This window comes from Mirounga angustirostris, unplaced genomic scaffold (genome assembly GCF_029215605.1).
Source record: "Mirounga angustirostris isolate CCGP_5_RB_7025 unplaced genomic scaffold, mMirAng1.0.hap1 SCAF_11, whole genome shotgun sequence".
Classification (NCBI taxonomy): Eukaryota; Metazoa; Chordata; class Mammalia; order Carnivora; family Phocidae; genus Mirounga; species Mirounga angustirostris.
This window is the reverse complement of record NW_026991719.1, coordinates 100,651,799-100,664,946: the sequence shown is the minus strand read 5'-3', so window position 1 is coordinate 100,664,946 and position 13,148 is coordinate 100,651,799. Positions and strand designations below refer to the sequence as shown.

The 13,148-nt window shown below is 39.1% G+C and overlaps 1 protein-coding gene and 1 pseudogene across 7 annotated transcripts in view; one reads left to right on the top strand and one right to left on the bottom strand.

The window, feature by feature from the left end:
• The window catches only part of XIAP (X-linked inhibitor of apoptosis), a 78,354-nt gene that overhangs the window by 42,750 nt on the left and 22,456 nt on the right, over nucleotides 1–13,148 (bottom strand). The gene's annotated exons all lie outside the window — the stretch shown is intronic.
• On the top strand, nucleotides 4,786–6,003 carry LOC123846515 (partitioning defective 6 homolog beta-like; annotated as a pseudogene).

Below are 13,148 nucleotides of genomic sequence, written 5' to 3'. Positions count from 1 at the left end.
AAGTAAAACCTAGCATTTTCATTTTTTAGAGGAAATAATATTTAAGCAGGTAAAATAGAACTATTCATTTTTAATTGCTTATTTTACATAAATGTGGAAACTATGTGATACAGAATATATTAAAATTATTAACCATGTAAAATTATTAATTAGGAAAAACAAAAGCATAAAATATGCAGATTCTTAAACTCTGCGTAATTGTTATAATGGATCATTATATATTCAAGGCATCAAAGTTCAGTTTTTACAATTTAAAAAAAAGTATGTTCAGAATGTTAATGAATAAATTTTTTATTATTTACTTTTCTGCTTAGCACAAGGTTGAGTTTTACTCACAATATTGGTTCCAATATGTCCTTTTTTTTTTTTTTAAAGATTTTATTTATTTATTTGACAGAGAGAGAGAGACAGCGAGAGAGGGAACACAAGCAGGGGGAGTGGGAGAGGAAGAAGCAGGCTTCCCGTGGAGCAAAGCGCCCGATGAGATGCGGAGAGTCAGATACGAGAGCCCAATGCAGGGCTCGATCTCAGGACCCTGGGATCATGATCTGAGCCGAAGGCAGATGCTTAACAACTGAGGCACTCAGGCGCCCCAGTTCCAGTATGTCCTTTCAGAGCATCAAATGTTTCTGATTTTCATGCATATGAAAATGGGACTCTTGTAGTCCATTTTTTGTTGGAATCGGATCATTTAGGATGTATATATTACTGCCCTCTAGAGGGTAGCTCAGGAAAAATACTAAGTATGTGTAGACCTTAATTGCAGGTACTTTTGCTATCAACTTCCCATGGTCAAAAAACAATCTGTTCAAATGGAAGAGAAGTACTACCACAGCCTCATCAAAGCTGCCAGATTACAGCTGTGTAACATTTAACCCAGATAAAATACTAAAAGGGACTAGCTGGGCTATGAGAAGGGTAGCCAGATAAATTATCCTCCAAACTTGGACACCTTGGAAAGTGAAAAATAATGCTGCTAATAATTACACTGGGACAACAGGCATAATTCAGGGTTGCCTCAGGCAAACCTGATTCTCCAGAATCTCACACTATTCCTAATACTCTGCTCAGTACATGCTTGGGGGAAAAAAAAAAAAAAGACGGTCACAATAATTCTGTCTCTACTTTGTATGTGCATTAATTGATTTCTTGGGAAGAATTAGCAACCCCTGCATTATGTTGGCACAACAGGTCTTGGAACATCATCTCGGAGTAATGTTCAACGCAAGGCTTCTGTCTTGCAGGCTGGCAATAAACTTCAGTCTTTCCTGGCCTTGTCATTTACAATGGTAGTAATTCATATATACCACAAGAGCTGAGATATATCTGGATACAACAATTTTTGGAAGATAGACTCCATGACTCTTCATTATTGTTTCCCAGATGTCTGAAAACATTTTGACACTAGCGTCAAGACCCCTTGTTCAATCAGCATAAGGTGGATGACAAAAATCAAGATTCAAAGAAACCAAGGCTGGCTGACAGGCTGAGATGAAATTTTTTTTTTTTAAAGATTTTATTTATTTATTTGAGACAGAGAGAATGAGAGAGACAGAGAGCACATGAGCGGGGGAAGGGTCAGAGGGAGAAGCAGGCTCCCTGCCGAGCAGGGAGCCCGATATGGGACTCGATCCCGGGACTCCAGGATCATGACCTGAGCCGAAGGCAGTCGCTTAACCAACTGAGCCACCCAGGCGCCCGCTGAGATGAAATTTAATAAGGATATTAAACATTACGTTCTGACTTTAGAAATCTGTTGCACAACTAAAGGAAAATGGAAACTTGGTTTAGAAAGAAGTCATGTGAAGGCAAACCTCTAGATTAAAATCTTGGGATTTTAGTTAATTAAAAATTCCATTATGAGGGGCTGGCTCAGTTGGTAGAGCATGAGACTCTTGATCTTGGGGTTGTGTGTTCAAGCCACATGTTGGGCATAGAGCTTATTTTAAAAAAAGTTCATTATGAGCCAACATTACATGGCTACTAAAAAAGAAACTTAAAGCAACTCCAGGCTGCATTAATGTCCAGATGTACAAGGTCCAGATCCAATTCAACTACATATTGAATATTATTTTCAGTACTGAAAACACTTCAGAAGGAACATTAACAAAGTGTCGTATCTATAGAGAGCAATCGGGATGATGAAAATGGTGTCCAATGAGGAACAGGTAGAAGAGCTGAGAGTGTTTATCTCAAAGGGAAAAAAAATGTGGGGAGAGGGCTGTAGAGGAAAGAATAATTACCATTAGCTATCTAAAAGGCTGTTATACAGGAAAGGGATCCAAATTCAGTGTAGCCTGAGGACAGAAGTCGAGTCAATGAATATAATTATAGCCAGTAAATTTTAACCCAATACAAGGAGGAACAGTTACAACAATCAACAGCGGTGCAGAATGGATTGGGGGTGCCTTGTAGATTTCTCCCATCATGAGAAGGCACTTGGGCATAGAGTAGGAGGCAGGACAAAACATTTCTAAGTCTATAATGACCCTGAAGAATTAATGCTCAATGTAATCCAGAACATATGAAAATTACCTTCTCTGAAGTGCTAAGTTTTATTTCTCAGGTCAATCAAAATATAAGTATAAAATCAAGGATCTATTCTCATTTTGTAATAGCAGATATTTGTATGGTTCAAGTAGTCACCCCATTTCAGATATTATTACATAAAACTCCATCATTCAATAATAGCAGGAGAATCTCTATTTGAAGCTTTCAAGTGGAGACCTCATCTTCCCAGGGGTTATTTCCATGCTAATAGTTTGGATTTCACTGTTTTGAAAAGCAGATACTTATTTTTTTATTTTTTTAAAGATTTTATTTATTTATTTGACAGACAGAGATACAGCGAGAGAGGGAACACAAGCAGGGGGAGTGGGAGAGGGAGAAGCAGGCTTCCCGCAGAGCAGGGAGCCCGATGCGGGGGCTCGATCCCAGGACCCCGGGATCATGACCTGAGCCGAAGGCAGACGCTTAACGACTGAGCCACCCAGGCGCCCCGAAAAGCAGATACTTATTCAGAAGCACCCAACTGAACACTACATATACATTATCAGAGTGTGAGCTTTTGTTGAAGGGTGCGAAAGCAGAATTACCAGAGAGGTTAAGGGTGAAAGGGAGAAAAATGACTGACAACAGATAGAAACCTTGGGATTGGCGGAAGGCACCAAAAGAAAGGGATGAAAGAGAGGATTTTATTTATAAAGGATTTAAGTGAAGTGAAGGTGGAGAGATATTTAGAAAATAAGTATATATGGAGCACAGGAATTGTGAATAGAGAAGAAAATGGGGTATGGATATTGGAGAAGGGTGATAAAAAGCTTTGGATGTGAAAAAGTCTTAAGTGCAATAAAGTATGCTGAGATCATTTAAGGCTTCTTTGTGAAAGCACACTCATGCTCTGTATTGGGTAAGCAGAAAGGTAAGAAGGCACACAGAAAAATGTCAAAGAAAGCTCTGTAATTAAAGGGGCTAGGCAGTCAGTAATCTTGAACGGAATGGTGGTTGGGAAAAATGGTACTATGGAAGCCAACAATGGCACAGAAAAAATCAGCAAGCAGTGCCACATGCATGGAAAATTTCAAGATCATGAGATGTTGTGTTTAAAATATACACATACCAAAAAAATACACTTACATGTACATATACATACATACACAGCACACATATACATTTAGCATAGTCAACTGAGTAAAGATAGCCACATAAAACCCACCTACTGGTATCTGCACACAATACAAAAGTTTCTACTTCTCCTAGGCTTTTATTACTGAAGTTGTCAAATATACAGAAAAAAGGTTATTTTAATGGAGAAAAGGACATAAAGTAAGGTATACATCAGACTGCCACCACATGAAAACATATACTTACAGATAAGACTTGTTTTTGTTTTTTGTTTTGTTTTTTAAAAGATTTTATTTATTTATTCATGAGAGACAGAGAAAGAGAGGCAGAGGGAGAAGCAGGCTCCCCAAGGAGCAGGGAGCCCGACGTAGGACTCGATCCCAGGATCCCGGGATCATGACCTGAGCCAAAGGCAGATGCTTAACCCTCTGAGCCACTCAGGAGCCCCCAAGACTTGTGGGGTTTTTTTAAAGATTTTTATTTTATTTATTTGACAGAGAGAAAGAGTGCACACATGTGCACTCGAGCAGGGACAGAGAGAGAGGGAGAAGCAGGCTCCCCACTGAGCAGGGAGCCTGATGCGGGGCTTGATTCCAGGACCCTGAGATCATGACCTGACCCGAAGGCAGATGCTTAACCAACTGATCCACCCAGGTGCCCCTGGATAAGACTTATAAGGTAATTTTTTTAAAGTAAACTCTTCCCCAAACATGGGGCTTGAACTCATGACCCCGAGATCAAGAGTCACATGCTCTGCCAACCGAGCCAGCCAGGCACCCCCCCTTTTTTATTGTAAGGCAACTTTTATTAAGTGGGTAAATTAGGTTAGGGTGGCAGGAGTACAGGTGATCCTTTTCTCCAGAATGTCTTTTTTTCCCCCCAAATGTCTTTAATAATATTTTCACTTACAGTCTCTCAGGTTGGCGCTGTTGGCCCGGATCAGGAGCCCAGTCATGGGCTAACTGCCCCCTCAACCTCCTCCACTGGAGCCCCGCAGAGAGGAGGGAGGGAATTGTGCCTCTACCGGCTGCACTGCCAGACCAGTCCTTGCTGTCCTGTGAAGCCCTGTGGAGCTCAGCAGAGCTGAGCACTGAGATCCAAGCTGACTCTACAGATGCATTTGGTGAGCTGTGGATTCCTGGCCTGCGGCTGAGTGTGCGCATGCGCCCACCTCGCACTCCACAGAGGCAGCCCGGCACTCAGCCGGACTGTGGCTGCCAGGGCATCCTGGAGGTGAAGAGTAGGTCTGACAATCAATTTCATTGGTTTTTTGCTAGAAAGAGCAAAACTTGGACATTTTGAGTTTTGTGGATTACTACAACATGATCATAAAATACCTAATGTTGACAATTTATTAGGCCATGCAGATTTCCAGGGAGACTTACTACCTATAAATAACGATAATTATCACAAAGGTATTTCAACAAACAACCCACTACTTAGGATTTTTATACAAAAGAAGGGAGAGGCAGATAACAGTGCTTTTGGTACAGACATGCTAATGAAGAAGGAAAATGTTTTAGTCAATGCATTGTGTTCTGTCAACCACAGAAAAAAGCCACATCCAGTCATTGGTATGCCCCAAGATGTTAGACCTGCATCTTCTATTACAGACACAAATATTCTCCCAGAAACACATCATAGGGTTAGTTTATCTTTACAAACACAGCACTGAACATTCTCTAGGACTCTATAGCCAGGATGGTTTCAGAAAGCCCAAGGGAGACACCACATGGTTTAGATAAGTCCCAGGGATCTTTAACATCCTGGCTTATTCCAGATCAGGTTCACAGCACAGGGTTACTGGATATTAATGATGAAGTTTTAGAAGTTAATGGCATAGAAGTTTCAGAATAGAGTTTTGATCAAGTAATAGGATGACTGTAAACAGTTGCAATCTCATCGTAACAGCGAGACAAGTAAACCAGAATAATGTTAGGAACAGTAGAGTAGGACTTTGGCAGCTCTAGCAAATCTACTGTTAATAATAGCCTTCTTTGCCATCCACAGCAAATTAAACCGTATGTTGACCAAAGGATGAAGACGACATTATTATTGAAGATAATGGTATGCTACAGAAGATTCCTAAAGCTGTTCTCACTACCAGAAAGCCTGGAATGGTTAACACACATAGAACAAACTTCGTTTCAAGTCTGGACAAAATGGTTTTATCCTTCTAATTGAGTTTAACATCCCTAGCAAGTTGCACGAACAGAATTTGAAACACATGTACCAGATCAAAAACTCTTAGATTATGGAACAATCATTATGAAATCATCATTCGAATGTTTTCTGAATAAAGATGTCGCTGGACTTGTAAATATGGCAGGGCTTGTAAATATGGCTAGTCGAAGAACTTTTAAACCTCTGAGTCAATGACCTGGAACAGGCATGAGAACAATAGTGTTGCAAGTTTAAAATGTTATGAAAATAAATAGAAACAGAAAGTAGATTAGTGATTGCCCATAGCCAGGGCAGGAGGGGAATAGGGAGTGACTGCAAATGGTTACTGGGTTTCTTTTCAGAGTAACGAAAACATTCTAAATTAGGCTGTAGTGATGGTTGCACAAATGTGAATATACTAAAAGCAACAGAACTGTACACTTTAAAATTAATTTTACGGTAGGTGAGATACATCTTGATAAAGCTGTTTAAATGCTAGTTTGGCAATTGTTAGTATAAACTGGTGGATCAGAGGTGATTTTTTTTTTAAAGATTTTATTTATTTATTTATTTGACAGAGAGAGAGACACAGTGAGAGAGGGAACACAAGCAAAGGGAGTGGGAGAGGGAGAAGCAGGCTTCCCGCCGAGCAGGGAGCCTGATGCGGGGCTTGATCCCAGGACTCTGGGATCATGACCTGAGCCAAAGGCAGACGTTTAACGACTGAGCCACCCAGGTGCCCCTCAGAGGTGATTTTTTTTAAAATTAATTATTTAATTTATTTATTTGAGACAGAGAGAACGAGAGAGAGAGAGCACATGAGAGGGGGTAGGGTCAGAGGCAGAAGCAGGCTCCCCACCGAGCAGGGAGCCCTATGCGGGACTCGATCCCGGGACTCCAGGATCATGACCTGAGCCGAAGGCAGTCGCTTAACCAACTGAGCCACCCAGGCGCCCACAGAGGTGATTTTTAATTAAAAAAAATTTTTTTAAGTAAACGCTACGCCAAACATGGGGCTTGAACTCACAACTCTGCAATCAAGAGTCACATGTTTCACCAACTGTGCCAGCCAAGAGCACTGGATCAGAGGTGATTTTAAGGCTAAAACAAAGGGAGCTTTGCTAATGAAATTATGTGCTTTTTATACAGAAAACTAGATGTTACTATACATTTTCAGAAGTAGGTGAGAGGGGCACCTCTCCCTCTCCCACTCCCCCTGCTTATGTTCCCTCTCTCGCTGTGTCTCTGTCAAATAAATAAATAAAATCTTAAAAAAACAAACAAACCAGAAGTAGGTGAGAGGACAAAATCACTTCTATTTGAAGTGGTTAAATATTTAACCACTAATATTTCTTTCAACTACATTCTTTAAATTCTAATATGAAGTCTAATTCTTATCTCTTTTGATACTCTGAGGACCTCAGTTCTTCTCAATATTTTATTTAATGTTCTTCTGTTCCTAATTGTTACAAATCATTTTCTGAAATGCATTTTTTTCTAACTTCTAAGAAAGCAAACCAATTGGCTGTTTTTAGGAGCTTCTTTCCATATTATGAAGCACTGAAGCTATGTTCCTGAATTATGAAATTCTGTGGGTTTTTAACATTCACTTTGTTCATCTTATGGCTTACATATTTATAAACTAGTTCCAAATAGATATAATTTGTTATGAAGTGCAGTTAATTGCACTGACTCTGGTAATATAGGAGACTCTCCTTTGATTCTTATCTTCATTCTCTCTCTCATTGCAAAGCATTCCTTTTGTTGTGTCTACATTTATGTTAGTGTGCTTTTGAACTCTTTTAATGTATTCAAGTAGTGTGAATTGTTTTGAATACAAAATACACATAGATTAAAAGATTTTTACACACAGGACAGATTTGTGTACTTTTTTTATACAAAGATTTTAGATCTTCAGTGGGATTATTACAGGATCACTGACTACACTTTAGGAGAAAGTTGTGGTATTTATTGTTGACAGAGTTTATCATCATATTATTTTCATTAGGCTATTTATTTCTCGCATATCCACTTAGAACAAATAAGAGTAAGGCTGCCAACTTTCATTCTTTGCCTGACTTCTTGGGTATTTATCATTGTACAATGTGCACAAGCACTACAGTATGCATGTACATAAAAATTAAGAATATCATGAAGTACATAGGTTCCCTACAGTTTACGTGTAATTCCCCCAAAAGCTATTTATTAATTTATTATTTTATTTTGATTAAGTAATCTCTATGCCTAATGTGGGGCTCAAACTTAGGACCCCAAGATCAAGAGTCACATGCTCTACTGAGCCAGCCAGGGACCCTTACTAATTAATTTTATGGTAGGTCTACTAAAGGGTGCCTTTTTAAATTTATTTTTTAAAAATTTATTTATTTTGGGGGGAGGGGTGGGGCAGAAAGAGTCTTTGAAGCAGACTCTGTGCTGAGTGCAGAGCCCCATGCAGCCTTGATGCCAGGCTTGACTGATCTCACAACCCTGAGATACGACCCATTTAACCGACTATGCCACTAAGGCGTCCTTATGCATGCCCTTAGAAACAGTTGTGTGCTATTAAAACACTGAAAGAATCAAATGACTACATTCTGAAGGGCATATTCTCTGAACAGTGTAAAAAGAAAAAAAAAAGAAAGAAAAAGAAAATCCTAATTGGGGAAAAAAAAAACCCCTCTAATGTCAAAGCAATAGAAAAAATCCCATGCAGAGAGAAGTATTTTTTGTGAGATTTAATATCAGAACACTATTCAGAAATGTATTAAGCTTTTTAATAAATACCTGCCTTACTTGAAACAAAGATTAACAATTTTTTTAAAGATTTTATTTATTTATTTGATAGAGAGAGACACAGCGAGAGAGGGAACACAAGCAGGGGGAGTGGGAGAGGGAGAAGCAGGCTTCCCACTGAGCAGGGAGCCTGATGCAGGGCTCGATCCCAGGACCCTGGGATCATGACCTGAGCCCAAGGCAGATGCTTAACAACCGAGCCACCCAGGCGCCCCAAAGATTAACAATTTTTTTAAAAAGTTGTCTGGTAGTCAATTATTACTTGGCTTAGGCAATTTTAAAAAACAACGTACTCCATAATATCATGAGTTTCAGTTATGACAGCATCTTCGAAAATATAAGTAAGCAGTTTCATATGTATACCAGACAGTGATGAAAGTCTGCAAATTAATACAAATTTATTTAAGATAGCTAACTAGGAAACTGTCTCTGATGACTGAAAATTAACCACTATAAATACCTATTAAAATTTAAGTCAAGGGGCGCCTGGGTGGCTCAGTCGATTAAGTGTCTGCCTTCGGCTCAGGTCATGATCCCAGGGTCCTGGGATCGAGCCCACACTGGGCTCCCTGCTTAGCGGGGAGCCTGTTTCTCCCTCTCCCTCTGCTGCTCCTCCTGCTTGTTCCCTTTCTCTTTCTGTCAAATAAACAAATAAATAAAATCTTTATAAAAAAAAGAAAAAAAAATTTAAGTCAAAATAGCACCTGAGTAATAAATCACCATTCTTAACAAATAAGTAAAAACCTTTAGTGTTGGGGCGCCTGGGTGGCTCAGTTGGTTAAGCGACTGCCTTCGGCTCAGGTCATGATCCTGGAGTCCCTGGATAGAGTCCCGCATCAGGCTCCCTGCTCGGCAGGGAGTCTGCTTTGCCCTCTGACCCTATCCCCTCTCATGTGTTCTCTCTCATTCTCTCTCTCTCAAATAAATAAAATCTTTAAAAAACAACAACAACAACAACAAAAAACCTTTAGTGTTTGTTTTTTTTTTTTCTATGAAGTTCATAGATCTTTATAATCTATCTATGCTTCACTCTTCTGGTCTCTGGAAGAAATTTATCCAATCACTACAGGCTCACTTAATGAACTACAAATTCTTTTCTTTTTTTTAAGATTTTATTTATTTGAGAGAGAGCACCTGAGAGAGCACAAGCAGGGGGAGCAGGAGAAGGAGAGGAAGCAGCAGGCTCCCCGCTGAGCAGGGAGCCTGATGTGGGGCAGGGCTCAATCCCAGGACCCCAGGATCATGACCCAAGCCAAAGGCAGCCGCTCAGCCAACTGAGCCACCCAGGTGCCCCTGAACTACAAATTCTTAACGTTATTCCTGCAACAAGGGGCTTTGTTAACCTCTCATCATGAAAAAGCATTTTTTAAGTAATTATATTGATATGGCACAACACAAAAGGAACTAAATGATTGTTACAGGTTGAATCGTGCCCCCACAAAAGATAGGTTTAAGTCCTAACCACTGGTTAGGAATGTGAACTTATTTGGAAATAGGTTCTTCGCAGATGTAATCAAGTTAAGATAAGGTCATTAGGATGGGCCCTCATCCACTATGACTGAAGTCCTTATGAGAAGAAACACAGACACAGAGGCACGTAGGGAAGATGGCCATGTAAAGATGGAGGCAGAGACTGGAGTGATAATGCATCAAAAAGCCAAGAACACCAAGGATCAGTGGCAACTCCAGAAGCTACAAGAAAGGCAGGGGACAGATTCTCCCTAGAATCTTCAGAGAGAATGTGGCCCTGTCAACACCTTCATTTCCAATTTCTAGCCTCCAGAACTGTGAGAAAATAAATTTGTTGTTTTAAGCCACTCAGTTTGTGGTATCTTATTATGGCAGCCCTAAAAAAACTAATACAATGATGTTAAAAATATGACAGGAATTATGCAAGCAATATATCCCTATTAGCTCCCACTGGAGCACTATTATGCTTAAATGCATTAAGTAATTAAAGGTATCTGTTTAAAACTCAGAAAATGTAGTTTTTAGAATCTCACCTATGACATCTTTGCTGATTCTTCCACTCAAAACCCCAGAATGATTACTCTTTATGCCACTACTATATCCTCTACACAATTTGCTGATGCTCCAAGTTGTACTAGAACAAGATTTGGGAATTTCTGCATGCATGTCTGTATGTGTGTATATATGTAGTACATTGTTAGAATGAAGGTCTTTTTTGGCAAGGACTGTGTCTTATCATACCTGTATTCCCAATGCCTCAGGCAACGCACAACATGCAGTAGTGCTTAATAAATGTTGGGCGAAACAACAAATGCTGAACCACCTCTATTAGGTTACTGCTGTTATTATGCCACATCCTACCCACCATCTCCCCTGGACACTTGAGATCACCGTGAGCACTAAAAATTGTTAATATATGCCTAGGAAATGTGAATAAAATAGGAAATACATGCATACCATGCAAACAGTATAATTCTTCAGTGATAAAAACCTATACTAAAATCACATTTCAGGGGCACCTGCCTGGCTCAGTAGGAGAAGCATTTGAATCTTGATCTTGGGGTCATGAGTTCAAACCCCACCTTGGGTACAGAGATTACTTAAATAAAAACTTTTTAAAATTCACATTTCAAAAATGTTATAGGATTAAAAAATTTTTTCATAGTAACAATCAAAATTTTATGTGTGTTCACCATAAAACACCATCATAATTTCAAATTTATCTTAAGATTCTTTCTTATTACATGCAGAAATATTATAAGTTTTGCTCATTAGTTGCCTTTTCCCCCTATAGAAGATCCAGCACAGAGATCTTTTTTTCCCATTTATTATTTTTAAAATTAATATATAACGTATTATTTGTTTCAGGGGTACAGGTCTGTAATTCAACATTCTTACACAATTCACAGTGCTCCCCATAGCACATATCCTTCCCAATGTCTATCACCCAGCCACCCCATCCCCCCCCCTCCACTCCAGCAACCCTCAGTTTGTTTCCTGAGATTAAGAGTCTCTAATAGTTCAGCACAGAGATCTTTTAAGATAAGAAACATCCTCACTGACATAAAAAGGAGGCCAATCCCTCTTTTAATTACCTTAAGGTATTAGCCAGTTAGTTCCCTGTTCACAAATAGCATTTTGAGGGGCGCCTGGGTGGCTCAGTCATTAAGTGTCTGCCTTTGGCTCGGGTCATGATCCCAGGGTCCTGGGATCGAGCCCCGCATCAGGCTCCCTGCTTCGCGGGAAGCCTGCTTCTCCCTCTCTGTGTCTCTCTCTGTCAAATAAATAAATAAAATCTTTAAAAAAAAATAGCATTTTTACAAAGTTGTAGTATGTACGTAAATTTATCATAATATTAAGAAACTGAACTTTTAAAAATGATATGCCCTGAACAAAAAGAGTGTATCACCTTTAAAGTTCAGCTATATTTACATTAAAATTCAAATTTTAGTCAAATTGTTTCTTTATACTAGTAGGGTTCTTCAAACCATGAAGCCTATTTTAACTTTAAGTCATCTCTATACCCAATGTGGGGCTCAAACTCACGACCCTGAGATCAAGAGTCGCATGCTCTTCCAAGTGAGCCAGCCAGGCACCCCTCTTTCAACTTTAAATTAAAAGGTCAACAAAACATTTTTGAGGTTAATTACATTCAATCAAATCAAAAGTTCATTCCCTAAAATTAAGCACTATAGCCATTCAAATAACTAAATGGCTTTATGAGCACTTAGCTCATAAGCTCAGTCAATAACCTGAACTTATGAATACTGCTATATACAATATGTGCTTGATCATGAAACCTACTTCTGTAAACACCTGCAAGGGCATACTGAGAATCAACAAACAGAATATCAATTACATGTTCTATACTTGGTTTATAAAGTCATAGTAATACTTAAATTTTGAGCACAGACCTCTAGTCTTTGCCTAATTATTTATAATAATTAACTCCACAGGTACAGTTGCTCAGAATGGACACACAGTAAGGTATTCCCTCATCTTTTAACAAATTATGCAACTGTGTTCCCCAAAACACTGTTTTGAATGAGGAATACACAGGTTTGGGGCTCAATAATTCACTGAAGGCTATTACTATTATAATATTATACTATCACTATTACTATTATTCCCTCTTCCATTTCATTGGAAACTGTTCAGAACTTAAGCAATTTACAGTGCTTGCTAATCAGTTGCCTTTGATTAAAAAACAAACGATCTACAGTCCAAACTGTAGATCCATGACATAATTAATACTATTTACGCTTATTCAGAGCCCAGATTAAAACCGTTGCTAAAATTGGAACAGGCAGGAAAAAAAAATCTCAAGATGGATATTAACTCAATCTTTAATACAAATATTTTCCTTTTTATTTTTTAAACAATTTTAAAGATTTTATTTATTTATTTGGGGGGGAGAGAACACAAGCAGGGTGAGAGGCAGAGGAAGAGGGAGAAGACTCCCCACTGAGCGTGGAGCCGAAACTGCTGATCCCAGGACCCCGAGACCATGACTTGAGCTGAAGGCAGACGCTTAACCCACTGAGCCACCCAGCCGCCCCTAATGTTTTCTTTTTTAAAAGAGAGGAATTAAAAAAGAA